We start from the raw sequence: 16,722 nt of genomic DNA, 5'->3' as shown, positions 1-16,722 counted from the left end.
CAGGTTCATATTGTTTGTCTTTAACATCTCCTAGACTTTAGAATAAGAGATAATATGTCTAGTATTTCCATCATCTCTACCCTGAGTAACAAAAAAAAAACTGCTCTGCTACTCAGCTCAGATTCTAATTGTCCCATCTCCAAGGTTAATTTCAATGTGGAGCTGTAAATAGATTAATACACTGTGTTCAAATAAAGAAAACATTTACAGAAAAATCACCATATGGACACTATTTAGACAGATGATCTAATTATCATAATGCCCAATGAACTGATGCAGGAAAGGTTTTAGAGCAGGATGCTTCTTTCTGGACTTTGCCCTCCCATCTTGTACTACAGTAGAGATGATGATATTCTCTGAAACCCCATGACTGTTACGTTCTGACTTTACATGATAAAATTAGTCATTTGTAATATGCAAAAGGTGTTCTTTAACTATAAACAAGCTGTAAGACCCAAGGAAAGTTGCTTTAAATAGTGGGAAAAATAAGACTACTAATGAAGACTGAAGAGGTAATTCTGTAAAATAAGCTGTTTTAAGAGAAAAAGAAGGAGAATTATTTTAATATTACAAGTTACAGCCAGATGTGTGTCAATATGCCTGTTTTACAAGTAATCATTTTAAGGTCTGGAACTAAATTGTGTCTGCATTTCTTTTGAGCCTTTCTTTGCCCCACTTCATATTCTCATAGAATTTACTTGTGGCTTAACCTTCTTACACAGACAACACAAAATATGTGATAGCTAGTTAGTTATTTTTAGTCAGGCTAAAACATACCGATCTCTGGGAAACATGACTGTTTGCTATTTGTACAATTCAAAAGCTGTTTTTATCACCACAATGCAATAAATCGTAAGAAAACACCTCGTAGTTCAGTTAATAATATAACCTTAATATGCAAAGAATTAATATGTAAACATCCACAGTGCCCTTTTCCTTACAGTATTTTTTCAGTATACCCCATCTGTGCACAACCAGCTTAACTGTTATTAAAGTGTTAGTGACATATCATGGCTAAGAGAGATCTAAGTATCAATTTGAATAACATTAAAGCGATGACTTCCCATTTTGAAGGAGACAGACACTACTTAATGATGTATGTATACAGATCAGCAGCATAGAGCCTAGAGCTTTCTTGAAGGTTCTTCTTAAACAGTACTGAGGCATTAAGCCTTTAGATTTCTTACCAAGCTCATTGAGCTTGGAACTGAGTTTATATCATTTAACGTCTCTTAGTGATTGCTGGACCATTAATCAAAGCACTTCAGCCAGAATACGCAAACCATGGGTGCAATAACATTAGGTGATGACAGGAAATGTCAACTCACTATCTACCTTAAGTTACTTCTATTTGACAGTGACCAATATCTGTGGTGGATTCTGTGTTCAAACACTCAGCTAACCTCTTTCTTGTCTTTTGGCTCTGAATTCCTTGTTTCTGTTGTGTATCACAACCTTAAGCATAATTACAGCCCTGCCCCAAAATATGCAGCTGTACAGAATATATTGCAGTAAAAAATCTGGAAGATATTAAGAGCTATATAATAGCTTCCAGTAACAAATAATGTGTATTCTCTTGATCATTGTACACTCTCCTTTTTAACAGTCCATATTACCCTAGCAACTATATAAAGTATCCATTTTAGCAGTAATAAATAAAGAGAATCTCAGTCAGAAGTAGAATCTCCTTGACTTCTGGAGTACTCCAGAGTATGAGTGGAGATCTATGGGTGGAAATATCTATCCTCAGAAGAACAAACTTTTAAGTTAGATAAAGATGCTGCAGAGTAATTAAATGAGTCATCATGAACAATATGTTCACCTCTCTTTTGGAATTGTAAAGATAAAGATGTAAAGTGAATATTTGTTTTTGCTTAGCATAATTCCTTTCAGCATCATCAGCAATCTTCAGATGCAACCTATGACATGTGAGGAAAACTATACACTTTATTATGACTTCAGTTGTTTAAAACCCAGAAGGCACTGCAATTAATGATTTTAAAGTATATTAGAGTATTTTGAAGAACAATGTGTATCATTAAGAAAACATTACATGCAAAAATAGAACTATCTTCAAGTTAAGCCATCATGCATCTTGGATCTTTGGGGTTAGTCCAAAGCCTTTACAGTGAATGTTACCCACATCACTGATTTTGATGTGAGCTAGGCTAGACTATAGAGCTTTGATTCATTACAGCACTGTAGCTCATGACGCCATAGTTCAATGAGACTAGTCATTTGTTAAATGCTAAGCACATGCTCAAGTGTTTTTTTGGATTAATGCCTGTATGCAGAATGGCTCTACATGAGCTGTATCTGCCAAAAGAGAATGAAAGCAAGTAAAATAAATGGTGGGAAAGGCACATCTGTCTGCTTTATATGTATATATAGCAGTTTTATAAAATAAATAAATAAATAAAAATAAAAATAAAAACTATCTTCATGCCCAAGAAAGATATCAAGATCAACCCATATGACAAACAGCAGTCAAATTTCCATCACAGAGCAAAAGTGACATAATGCAATAAAGCTTTTACTACAAAAAAAGGGATTCTACCATTGAGGAATTTTAGGCTACACAGCATTTTATAAATGGTCTTAAAAAGTAAAACAGGTGGATGTGCAGAAGAAAAAAAAAATCTGCTTTCTATATGTTAACATATGGTTCCACCTCTTAAGAGTTTTTTCCTACAATATATGATTATGGAAAAAAAAAAATAATAACATCTCTACAGTTTTGTAGCAACTCTGTTTTGTATGTACAGTTTTTTGTTTGTTTGTTTTTTAATAACAAAAATTAATGCTACAGTAAAAGCAGATATTATTCATAAATGAAAATATTTTTAATCTTTTTCAAACATTCCTACATATGGTCAGTTTATTATATGTTTTAACTTTAATTTACATCCATAACTGCTGTTTTCATACAGAAAAAGCTTTATTGGTTGGACAAGTTATTTGCTTTTAAAAATAAGATGTAGAGGTTCTTTGAGATGTTCAGATTTTATATAATAACTAAAAAGAGAATGAAACATTGGCAAGAGATGCACAAAATTGCCTTCATTTTTGTTCTCACATTTGCCAGCTTGCTATGTCCTTTGCAGAAATCATTGTACCAAAATGCTATTTCACATGTTAAGATGATTCACAGTAGGGAAGCACATTCTTGTATTATTTTCATCAAAAGGAGCTTATATTTCTTTTGCCCATCTGAATATTACTATTAGACCACTAATTTACACTTTGGTAAAAGGGTCAGGAGTATTCATTTTTTGATGACTTGACACTAGCTTGAAAAGAATTTTTAGTAGCTCTTGTAATTTGCCACTGTAGATTCCAGTGACTTTGAATTATATATATTTTATAAAACAAAACTCTGGAAGAATTAATATTTCAAGGTGTTAAGTCTTTTGTATTTAGGAATAGTCTCTATTACTGTAATAAAAATAGAGAGTCTTATATCTCAGTGACAGCCCCTTGGTATACTTGGTATTCAATACTTAATTAAAATTGAAATTAAAACAGTAATGCTTGTTATGTTAGCATTCAATAGGACACAGACTTTTATGGTAAGGTATCATTCAAGACTGCTTCTCCCCCCAGAATAACTGGAAACTTTCTCAGGAAGACCACAGTGCCTTTCCAAAAAACTTCCCAAGTTCTATAGATAAGTACCATGATACATGAATCAGTTTGTTGAATTTGGATAATGTGTCAGCAAGAAACCTATTTGATCAGAAGCTCTTATAAAATAAGAGCATAATGATCACAGTTGCTGAATTAATGGGCAGCACTTGGATGATAGTGATTGGTCATCTGTAGTCCAGCCCAAGCAAACAGAAGAACTTTGTAAATATGTGCTGTGTGTTAAGGAGACTGTACCAAATAAAAGTGCCATATGTGTTGGCAGTGAGGATAGAATAAAATATATTTTTTTCATATCACATTGACATGAGGTCATATTTTCTACCCATGCAAATTGTCCTAGTTGCACTGACCATAATGAAGGCACAGACACTTTGCAACTACTGCAGATGATATGACCCATATATTAGTTAATTGTAATGAATGTATATAATCCAAATGGGGACAATACCATAACTGGGAATTGGCAAGCCTTCTGTTTGTTTCATTCAGGTAATTACAGAAGAGTTGTAAGATAGCATTCATATCTTCTGCTCTTTTCAGAGTTCTTTCACATGTGAAGAGCTTAATGATACAGTTATCATTTTTATTGCATCTAATGCTTATTTGTATTGCTAAGTGACATACAAGATTTTCTGTTCAGGGTTCATTGAGGTTTTACAATGTTTGGGCTTGTTCTCCAATGAGTTTTCTTCTCCCTCTTCTAAAAGCAAGACTGAAGGAGAATGAAGATTGGGGGGGAAAAAAAAAAAAAAAGTGATTCTTAATCAAAATCACAGGATAAACTCACAAGCATATATTTTACTAGCTGAGAAACAATTATCAGAAGAAAACACAGCCAAGGAAGTGAAAGAGGCTCCTGAGGTAACCAAAAAGTATTTATCACCAAAAATGAAGAGGACTTGCTGCTTAAAGTAAAAGTAGCAGGAACTGAGCACAATTTGGAAGTGTAAAAACTTGGAAGCTCGTGCCATGCCAGTTCCTTACCCACACAATGTCTGAAACAAGGAGTGCAGGGCCATTTCTCTGTTTGGACAAGTGTTTCTTCTGCCCCTATGTCTGTGTACTGTATGACTCCCACACACAGGCAACAAAAGAGGGACAGATCTGCAAAATGCTTTTGCTATATCCCAATATTGACAGCAAGGTCCAGGGAGCCCACAATGGTAACGTGTGCTGTCTGCACAGGTTAATTTCGTCTTGTGGCAGCACAAATCATGATCAGTCTGAGGAAGAAACTGCACACCTCAGATCTAACCTGGCCTCCCTAGCAAAAGTTCCAGTTCTCAAAATGGTACCATACAGGTTGCTATTTTACATCATGTCCGGTCAAGTGGGGAGAATTTCTTTCCCCATGTTTCCAAATGAATTTAGAACTGAATCAGCTGATACATGTTTTCTTCTTTTAAATGATTTGTTATAAAACACAAGGGCTGCCAAAGCCTCTAGGCTAGACTTCCTCAGTTATAAAACTGGTTTTGATCACTTTAAAAGGAAAAGATGGAGCCAGGGCAGGGGATGGGGGAGTTGGGGCAGAGCCAGGTTTCACAGCATACACCTGCCTAATATTGTGATTATTCTTCTGCTTCTGGTTCTCCTCTGGTTCATTTAAATGACCTCTTCAGTTCCATCTCAGTGGTTCATTTCTCACAGTCCCTGCTTTTCTTTCCTGATTTACCTGTCAGTATCTCCAGCTTTGTCTTGCTTTAGCCTAAACCAACTCCTCGCGTTATTCCTCTTCCCTCACCACCCACTCACCCCAATACACAGATTAACCTTTTGACCGTAATTCTAGTGATTGGCCCATGGAGAAACAATGGAACATATTGACTGCTGAATATGAGTCATTTCTTTAATCTTGCTATTAGATCTGTACATTTGTTGACAATTGAATCCTTTTGCAATTCTCTGCTAAGACATTATATGCAATTAAAAAAGGGGACAGAATTACTTGGATGCTCTAGACGGTGACTGCAGGTGCCTCGGTTTCTTTTATTAGACTAAACTGTTCAGTGCTGAAGTGGGACTGGTTTGCCACTGTTGATAACATTACAGCTCAAGAGGAAATGTTACTGTGAGGCTGATGGTATTCGAAAAGATAAATACTTTCTGGAAGAAGTGGTAGACCATAGCTGGAGCTTATACAGATGCAATAAGGGTAGTATACAGGCAAATTTTACCCCATTTCTAAACTTGAAAGAAGTGTAAAGCCTGAATTGTACTCCATGCATTCAATGTATCAGACATATCCCTCTGTGTACATCCTGTGGCACAGGGAGTAGAAATCTGTGAAAAGCCACTCATAGCTCATTTTGGGACAGTGTAAATGTTGAAGAGAATAAAGATGTATCTCACATACCCAAAGGCATTCATTTCTTGCCTTTGACTGACCAATTGCAATTCACCAGGATTACCACATGTAGACCAGAAATCTATAAACATGCAGTGTATCAAGACAGCATCACAAAAGTTTTTGTGGGAAATTTCAGCCCCAAAGTTGCAAGTTGCAACCACTGTAAAAAAGAAGACTCCTCAGAAATACTCAGCAGTATGATACAGTGCACAATCTTAAGTAAGAAGTTTAGTGACTATTCTGGAAGAAGTCAGGTATGCCTATGCCTGATGGCATGCACAAATTTACTTGTATTTCTGCATTGAGATAAATGGCAGAAGATCAGGTAAAAGATTTATAGGAATTTATACCTATAAATGGTATAAATGACCCTGACGTGGTCTTACATAATCAAAGACAAATGGAGCCAGAAAGATGTTAGTCTATCCGATAGAGGTATGTAATTAAAGAATTGCTGAAAGCACTCAAAATAAATGTTGCTGTATAAGGGTTAATATTAAACTGTTATCTTACCTGACACGTAATAAACCATTTTTACTATTAACCTTATTTGAGACTTTACAACTTTTTTTGACCCTGTAATCTTTAACTTTTCCAAATTCCACCTTTCTTAAAAGGTAGCACTGAAGTAATCAAAGATCTGTTTCAAATCTCTAACAGTCCCATTCATTTCCTCTACTGCATATTATGCCTGTTTCTTTACAGCGTGAACTTAGCAGGGGATAATCTTGTTATCCTGTAGACAATCCTATTTCCTGGGTATGCTCTCTTCAGTACAATCTTACCAATAACCCTGTTAAGGATCACCTTACTCTCACCTTTGGTCCATTTTAAGTGAATCATATAAAGTCTACAGCTCCACTCTAGAGAGCTATAACGGCTGTTCAGCAGCTGAAATATTTCGCTAAACTACTCTCAAACCTTTGAACCCCTGCCTTACAATAAGCTATTGTTATAGATGCTAATTAAGTAATATATTTTGAAGGAAGGAGTTGGAAATGGGTATGAGTGAAACAGGAATTACCACAAAAGCAAAAGATGAATGGTCAATTTACCTGCAGCAGGAGGCAATGCTAGATATTCCATTAAGAGACATTAAACTTCTTGGCTAATTATAAGAAGCAGGTGAAGAAGGAAATTTCTAAGCGAGCTCAATGGGACATTGATTAAACCAAAAAACTAAGAACTCCATCCACAGTGCAGGTGAAGTATTTAATTTTAAGTAAGAAGAGTGACTCTCTTTTATTCAGCTGGACTCCACAAAAGCTTTAATAGATTAGTGTGAAAGTATTCACCCTGTTAAAACTTCAAATAGGAATACCATTTATTTCAGCCCTGTATTTCTTTTATATAAGTTTAAAAAAAAATAATAAAATCAAAAGCAGTTTTCTCTTACAAACTATGTCATCAAACTCCTCTACGTATGCAGAGATATCACCTTGCTCCATTAATCCTTAAAATTCTTATTTTTTGTTGCTCGTATTTATACAGAATCTCTACATTGTATTTTACTCTGAAGGTATTAAAAAGGCACTAAAAATATAATGTCCTTTTCTTTTACCCTTGGCCACTGCACAAACATTGAAAAATATATCCAGTAGATAGCACTGCAGGGGGTTCCAGATATATTGATTTTCTATGACATTTTGTTTAACTATGGTACATTAAATCAATTATTCAGGAGCTGAATTACTGAATGAAAGAAAAAGCAGTCATTATATATTTAAGTTATAAAATAATATGTATGGAGTACTTAAACCTATCTATCATTAATTATCTGCAAATTTTAGAAAATTTCTCACATGTTGTCTCCTAAATTTCAAAAACTAATTTCAAATTCAAGACATTATATCCTTCTGTTTTTCAGGATAAAAGATCTACTTTGGAGTGACTTTCTTTTTTACATCTTAAATTACAAAAGAAAAGCAAATACGTACCTTGCCTAAAGTATTTCTGAAGTATGGGCAACTGAAAAACAGATGAGTATAGGTTAATTAATTTCCTTAGATGAAATGTCAAAAAAAAGTGAATACTATCTTGTAGAAACAGGAGTGCACTCACAAAAAAAAAAAAAAAAAAAAAAAAAAAAGTTCACGCTTTCAATATATATATTTTTTTTTTTTTTGCCAAAATGGATTTCTAGATTCTACACTAACATCAATAAATTCACTCTATGAACAGGAATAATGTCCATTTTAGTGTCAGTTCTACATTAAATTATAATTACTTTTCTCTTCTAGACTTGTTTTAAATTATGGGTATGAGTAAGTTAGGACTAACTCACTCAGGTGAGTTAGGATACACAGGCATCATTCTCTCTTGAATATGTGTAGACAGATTCTTTCCTGGGCCACAAACCCAGCTGTAGTGCAGGAAACAGACACACAGACATGCACTCTGAAAACAGAGGCTGCCTTGCTTCCTTCTCCCCTCTTCAGTAAATGTTACTGTGATTTTTTAGCTCCTTCATCTCTTTCAGTCACAGGAAGCTGGGTTAGATGAAACATTTTAACTGGCAAGTCTTTTTAAGCCACTTCATCCTACATTAAACAACTTAGAGAGCATTCCTACCTGAATGCTCTGCCAGCACTTCTGAAGAAATGATATTCTCTGGCAGGGAAATGGAGAGTAAGTGACCTCTGGAGCTGATCACCTGCACCTGGAAGAGGATGTCTACTCCCAACCATCTGAGACTACTTGCAGTTTTACATTATGGCTTTGCATATGCTCTGCTTATGCAGAGTGTTTGTACACCCTTCTGCTAGGCACTGTGAAAACATAGTCCCTGCCACAGGTCCCATGAGCTAAGCCCTTCTAAAAATCTGATATTCAAAATGGTTATACTACAAAAAATAGTGTAGTACATTATTAAATAATACAGTATCGTGTTTTTCCATAGAAAAATTCCCATCACCAAAATACAAGAAACGAGTAATAATTGAAATACATCCTAGAAACAGGACATTTTTATTATGATCTCAGACGTAATTCCTCACTGATCATTCTCAGCATTAATTCTTGATTTTTATTTATTTAATGAAAAAGACATGCTACCTATTTAAATTTTGTCAGTTTAAGCTCATTTATTGAAAAACTTTACAGTTACACAATGGTGAAGCACTGCTGTTGATGCCAGCTTTATTCTCTACAAGACCTTAGAAAACTGCAAATAAAATAGCACAAGAAATTGAACACTGCACAAAATCAGGAGAAAGTGACGGGGTACCCTTACCCTCCTTATGCCTCAAAACAAACAAAAACAAACAAACAACAAACCTCGTTGGAAAATAAGAAACACTAGTCTTACTAGTACAATGCAGTTTCTAGTTGCTTAAAATCAGGTACAAACAAAGGGCTTAGTATTGGGTAAAAGAAACAGGCTGCTCCGTAGAATTGTAATAAAGCAATGCAACCACTGCAAAAATAAAAAACCAGGACAGCACTACATAGCCTGTACCTTTATTTTCACTGGAAGCTCCCGAGAGGACTGAAATTAGATTAATTCTTTTGAATTAAACAATTCTCTCAGTGAGAGTGTTATGCTTAGTAAAGAAAACTGCTCTGAGAAGCCACATATTCCCCTATTTTTCTGTTTTACCAGTTCTGGTTGTTTGCTGCCTTAAATATTACGAGTTTTATTAATGTGAGATTTTTTTCAGCTTGAATACATTTAGATAATCCCGTCAGGAATCTCACAAAGACCCAAATTAGACAGACTAAAAACACATAACTTCCTTTATTCTAATTGAGTGAATGTGCCGACCATGAACAAATCACATTCTGGCAAACTATTAGCTTGACAGAAATACTAATGTTTTTTGAGGGAGACTTCCAAAATAGAATGACTTTGATGATGATGAGTCAGTCTCTGTCCTTATTAAATGAAAACAGCACATATTTCTCTCTTATTTCTCTGAGAGATGCATTTTAATTTTATCTTTTGTCCCCTGGAAGTCACTCAGAATTACAATTTACACTATCCACAGAAATTTAAATAGCAGAAATCTGTTACTCACAAAAGCAAAGTTCTACATCTTGACATTTTATTCCAGTTTACATTGAAAAACTCCTGGACAATGGTTCAGCAACACTAGCTTTTAAATGCTCAGAATCTGGGACTTCCTACATTGGAAGACATAAAGCAGACTTATAGATTGAAAGAAGAGAGATTATTAGTTACAGAAATGAGGAAAGATGGATGACTAAATAACTTATTATGGATATCAGACTGGTATAGAAAACAAGAACTGACGCTTGAACCCAGTGACAGTGTAGTTGTGATGGTGAGACCAATTATCGGTGTGGGTTGAGAAGATATGCATTAGATTTAACATTTTAAAAATTGTTAATTTATTAAAGGTATTCAAATGTTGAGTTTTTTTATTTCTAGAAAAAATAGTAACAGAAATATCTACTACTTAAGGAAACGATATCCCTGCCTCTTACCACAATGTTTGCCCTCGTTAGACATATTATTTGTTAGTGCAGCTTTGTCTAAAATGTATTCTTACTAAGGACTGATTGATCCATAAAGATACCCAAAGCATGGTAGTTCCTCTTTTTTGCTACTAAAGTGTTCACTGTGGACCTCATATTCATTAGAGGAGATACAATGAGGATGTTATCCTCATTATAGAAAACTGTCTTGCTAAGCCATGTGGTTTAGTATTTCTGTTTTACAACTTCTAGCTATTTGCTACCACAAATGTTGCAATTACTTTTTTTTTTTTTTTTTTTTTTTTTTTTCCAGCTTGAACACATTTGGATAACCCTGTCAAGAATCTGATTTAAGTAGCCTATCATATCTCATTAAAATACTTGTTGTGGCCAGTTTATATGCCAATAATGTGTCTATGGATCATATCTGCAATGGTTCATTAAGTAAGCATCTGATTACTTACGTTATATGCTGTTATTAATCTACTCCTATTTCTTTTTCATCTATTGCTGTTGCAATTAGTGGATAAAAGACAAATTTTAAAACACACAAAATTGGATGCAAAACACATTTCTAAACGATGGCCCAGTTTTCGTGAACTTACCACAGAAGGGCACCAGATAAGGTGAGAGGTATGTTACAGGGAACTGGAAGAAAGAGGGCTACATATAATGCTGGGAAATATGAGCTAGTAGGAGACAAAGTCCTGGCAGTCATCACTGGGTGATAAATGGATTGTGCTAGAGACTGAAATACTCCAAGTGCAAAACACAGGTCTAGCAGAGATCCTGAGAGCACCACATCACTGCTACCTCACCGGAGACCTGCAGCCTAAGGAAAACAGTTAAAGCTTTGTGGCAACTTCAAGAAGGTCACAGCAGCAGTGATGATACTTCAAGAAAATATGTATAAGCAACAAAGGGTACCAATAACTAAAATGGTAGTTGTAAGCTCTAGGATACCTGTCTTGTCAAACTCTGACCCCACAGAAGAGAAAAATATCTTTACTTGTGAGCATGTCTGACAAGCCAGGAAGCCAAAAGCCACACCTTGTTGACAAAAGAGTTATGACAGACTGATAAATAAGAGAGAAAAGAGCAAGACTATAATACTGTTTGTTTCTTCAGTTATCTGTCATATGTCAAGTACACTGACTTTTTTTTCCTGCTTTTTAAATGACCGGGCAGACGGGCACATACTCAAGGAAATGGCAAATTCTTTAACAGAAGTAAAATAGCATTAACCCCATAGACATGTAGCAATTTTAAATGAATTGCCTATGAGAAGCAGAACCATAGTATGTATATCTATTTTGAATATAACAGAGATAAAAGGTTTGTTCATGTGAAAATTCAACATTGCAGTTTTCTTCTGAATGAAAAAAGAGCAGTATTACTGAAAGGTTTTCTGTTGTTTTTATCTGTGGGACCCTAGGAACAGTAACTTATCATTACACAAGCAATTCAATTAAAGTAATCTTTAGAGATTTAATAACTATTTTCTGTAATGATCATAACTGTGCAAGAAGAAGATACGAAGTGTTCAGTTTTATTGCAATATTTTACACTCTGTTTCACTCTGCTGCCCCACTAATTTATAAGCTATATGTTCAAGATTGAAGAAAGAAGCAAACTCAATTACAAACTACGTAGCACAAGGGATATTCTGTTTTATATTTATTCTGGTCTAATTCAAAATATAGAAAATGAGTTTTATATTCTTAACACACCACACTAATCATTTCGGGACCAGAAAATGCTATTCTGTGTAAAGGCACAGAATAGATTTAGTCCTGTATAGGTCTTAGTGGAAGCAGTTGCAGGATCAGCAACCCACAAAGGCAGCCTGAAAAGAGCCTACGCATGGAAACTGTGCTCTCCAAGAAACTAATGCCAATATACAGAGTATTACAGCCAAAGGAAGACTCTGGGCTGGCAGACTCCTGTCATTCATATAAAAATCACTCTCCATAAGGAAGAAGGTATATATTCACATCAGCTGCAGCTGTCTACAGTTAGTGGCCAGTCCAGAGACAACTGTTCTCTGTATGTTCATGTGTTTTCCCTCATAACTAGGTATTTGACCCCAGACTAGCTACACAGTTAGTACTCATTCATACAGAAAATTAAATGACACAGCCCAGCTAACATTTTCACCTTCCAATGAAGCAATGCTAGCTAGTATTTTGTCTTTCCCCCCTTTCCTGCTGTCCCCTTCTCTTTTCACCCTCTTACTTTCCTTGTAGCTCCTTATCTTCTCTTGTATCCTGTTTCTCTACTGTTTTAATTTTCAGCCTTCACTTTCTTTCATTCCCATGTCTATTACCTTCCTCCTCTTTCTCTGTCAGTACTTCTAAAATGTTTTTCCAGATGTCTCGTGACATTGCTGACTGATGAACTTGTGCTAAATGGCCATCCCAATCAGATCAACCAGCATATCCTTCCTCATTAATTAATGAAATTATTTAATATTCATTATTAATATGCTTTAACTTTTTGTTAGCCTTGAAGTGGTAATGCAGTTGGACTTGATGATCACAGTAAAGCCCTTCCAACTAAACTATTCCATTCCATTCAATTCTATTCTACTTCTTTCTTCCACTTTCAAGATCTGCCCTAAGAACTCCTGGAAACAAGTGAAGATTTACTATGGGACAAAAGCATCCCATGGCCTATCGGTGACCTCTGAAGTCGTATCAGCTTACTTTTAAGAAATACCACAAAGGTAGCTACATAGAGTCTGTGCTACTCAGTGGCCTTAGAAAAAGTATCTCCCATCCCTAGAAGGGAGGAATCCATTGCAGGAAGGAATGCTAAAGAGAAGTATTCAGAATTTATTCAGAGAGCAGAAAGATCAAAAGGCTTGAATTCTGTAAAATATTTCAAAGCCAATTCCTACATACTGTTCTATGCAGCTGTGAGCAGGAGCAGAAGATACAAAAGTATGATGCACTCATCAACTCCCTTCTGAGAATGACAATATCAGACAGTTCTGAGAGGGATTATCAATAAAAGCTTTTGATGTGACCCCTGTTGCTTGGAGCTCACTTAAGTGTCTCACTTTTACTCAATTTAAAAAAAAGGATAGATTAGAATTAGCACTAGATACAAGAACTGACCATAGTGAAGGACATTCAAAATTTCTGAATGCCTGCCACACAAGAAATAGATATAACTTGGAGAGGAGATGACAGAAAAGAGAGATGAGAAAAAAAAAAAAAAAAAGACTGCTCACTATCTAGGAGGCATGAAACACTCTAACATAGAGTAGGCTCAAAACATACAAAACATAGCTATTTCATCAGGTAGGATGTATTACACTGTGGAACTCAATTCTATAAAACACTGTTAAGAGTTGACAGAGATTAAAAAAGTGATTAGACAAAATAATGCAATGGTTATCTAGGTAAGGGTGTTTCATGCAACAGTATCCCTTCTGACCCAAGAGAATCTATGACATTCTATGAGCATTTCTATTTGCTTGCCTTGTCCTTATAGTCTTCCATAAGCCTCCCTAGCACCTACTAGTTACTGTAAGAAACAGAATAGCCTAAAAGGCCATTGATCGCATGTGCTGTTCTCATGCTTTGAAATTCAATGAAATTAACTCAATGTTTTATGCATTTTAGATTAATGCACTTCTTATATAGCAAAACAAGTGCCCTGAATAGTTAATAGCTCAGTGTTACCTTCCTGATTCCTGTATCATCTTTTCTGAATGGATAGTTTGGAGCACAAAGATATCCTATGCACAGATCTCCCACGCCAGCATCTGATGAAAGCATGTGCATAACATAAAATCCAGGTTGATTTGGAGTCAATATCAAACTGCTGATTGTTACTTTCCACTTTAGAGATATGATGGTGCATGTCTTGCAAAGGAGTTATATTTTAGATTCCTCATGCTTAGGCCCAAAAGAGGAATGGTCTGAAAACCTATAAAAATAATAATTCTACCATCCAGAAGAGGACAATGGTATCAAGGAAACTCTTAAGGCATGGATATAATCTCATAACACCAGGAAATAAGTATAATGCAATTCATATGATTCCCATATCATTCCTGAAAGATGACAAAACAAAAAACAGCAGCAAGGAAATCTGAGGTTTTTAGATCTTACTAAAGTTGTCTTTTCCCATAAAGAATCCTTCAAACAGGTTGGTAAACAGCAAATAGTTCTTCTGAAGGTACACCTTCATTTCACATACAAGAAACTGGCAATCTCCCAAAAGCAGGGTTACTATTATTGTACTGCTTCCCTCACTTCTGAAAAATAAAAATCCAGACTGAAAACTGGGCTAGGAATCAAAAAGGTGCTGAAAACAACAGGGAGTAACCCCATCTGATTGGGAAACAAAAGACATTACATTTTTCCTCCTCAGACCAAAGGCACAGAAATCTCCATGTTGTGATTGAGCAGCAGAGTTGATTTCTTTCAGAAGTTTCCCAAGTGACTCAGCTGTTTCTATAAATGTGTATACAGTCCACAGAGATGTGTGACATCATGAAAACAGACAAAATAACAGAAAGGAACCAGGAAGCAAAGCAAACAAAAGCTCCATACTAAATCAAAAATGCATCCCATTTATCTTCATCAAGTTTGCCAAACTCAGGTTCTGACACTCCTACATGAATACACAATAAAACACTGCTCCTAATATTGCCACCTCTAAAGGATTAGATCTTCAATCTTTTTAGTATTCTTTAAAGATTCATCTACATAACGTATTTTGTCATTTAATATTTCGTTTACATTTGTGATCAAGTTATATAATGCATACATCAAGTTGCACAGCCTGCTGATTCTTCATTGACTTATGTACATATTTTTCTAGTCAAATTGTTATGCATATGGTAGATCCATTTACGTATTTTAACAATCAGGGTGCATAATTTATTACCTTGTTTTGCGTATTTTAGTAACAAAGATCTGTGTCTTGTTAATCCATTTCTTCTTTTAAAGTTTCAACTGAATGCACCTTCCAGGATGAGCTACTGTATACACATTAACTGGTAAAATTTTGCAGAGCTTTACCAGGTTGCATACTGTAGAAGTTGGATTGCCTCTTGCGTGTTTGCTGAGCTTCATACCTCACCATCTGAACATACTTTGCCAACGGAGATTTCCAGTTATCATGAAGATTCCAATGCTTTACTACCCAAATACATATTCAATTTAAATTATATGTTTCTGGTGAAGATACATACTTTGTAAAACTAGATTTTGCAAAAAAATTAAGTGCTATCTCATAGATTTATATGCTCACAGAATAGTCCTCATTGCTGCTTTCATTCGCTTATTAGAAATAGATTCTACCATCTATAACTCTATAGAGATCAATATACATTTGATTTTCAGAGCCTATTTCTTTTTTAATACACGGAAGAACATTTGTCCTGTAAGGTCCAGTGGTAAGTGTACTTTTCTTTCAGAGAAAACATACTGCAAACTATCACAGTGAGATCACCACAAAACATACATTTTCTTGTGACATACATCTGGAAACAGGCTATCATGAGACACTTTTATAGTAGTACCTTTCCCCAGAACATGAAAAACAAACAAGCAAACAAATTTGAAGTCTGAGTATCTTAACTTGCAATACTCACGGAAAAGAAAGATGTTTCTGATTGCGATCCAGCCTCTTTCCAGGACAATTTCAGTCTTCTATATGCTTAAGTCAAGTATGAATAGAAACAGAAAACTCAATTGAAAAACTGGAAGTTGAAAAAGTTGTGTGAGTATATTCACAACGCAATCCTAGATTACTAAATTCATACCATTGTTCTTTATACAACAAAATTGATTACTTTATCAAGTATGCAATAACAACTCTTGGAAGCATCAATATTTTCAAAACTTCTGAAATTCTAGAAAAGTATTCTCTCCCTAAAATCCCCAAAATTGAAGAATACAACAAATGTTCTGATAGGAGCAAAATCATGACATGATTATCCAAGCAAAGGAATATGACTACTGATGTTAGAAGTGGTTATTTTTTGTTTCTGTTTTTCAATCATAATGGAACAGCATATATATGATGCAAGGAAAACAGGAACTCAAAAATATGCATGAATGAAGAAAGAACAACTGGCTTTTTTTTTCTTTCCTTTTTTTTTTTTCCCAATTTCACAGCATTCAGTCAGGTATTACAGCTGCAGTAGCCTAAAAGGTACCATGATTAAGTTTGATCACATGAACAGAAATCACCATCTAACCTTCAGCCTATGCTGCCAGTTCTTTAACTGTCTCTATTTCCAAAACTGTTAAACAAATAGGTGTAGT

General features: G+C 35.1%; 1 long non-coding RNA gene across 1 annotated transcript in view; it reads right to left on the bottom strand.

Annotated features, from left to right (window-relative positions):
- Nucleotides 1–8,690, bottom strand: part of LOC137855241 (uncharacterized) — a 40,561-nt gene extending 31,871 nt beyond the window's left edge. The window contains exons 1-2 of the long non-coding RNA XR_011095627.1: nucleotides 8,570–8,690; nucleotides 7,936–7,966 (exon numbers count right to left, since the gene is read on the bottom strand). This is a non-coding gene — a long non-coding RNA (uncharacterized lncRNA). The remainder of the gene's footprint in view (nucleotides 1–7,935; nucleotides 7,967–8,569) is intronic.
- Nucleotides 8,691–16,722: the final 8,032 nt, after the last annotated feature.

Source organism: Anas acuta, chromosome 4 (genome assembly GCF_963932015.1).
Source record: "Anas acuta chromosome 4, bAnaAcu1.1, whole genome shotgun sequence".
Taxonomy (NCBI): Eukaryota; Metazoa; Chordata; class Aves; order Anseriformes; family Anatidae; genus Anas; species Anas acuta.
The sequence above is the reverse complement of the archived record's forward strand: the minus strand, read 5'-3'. Positions and strand labels throughout refer to the sequence as shown.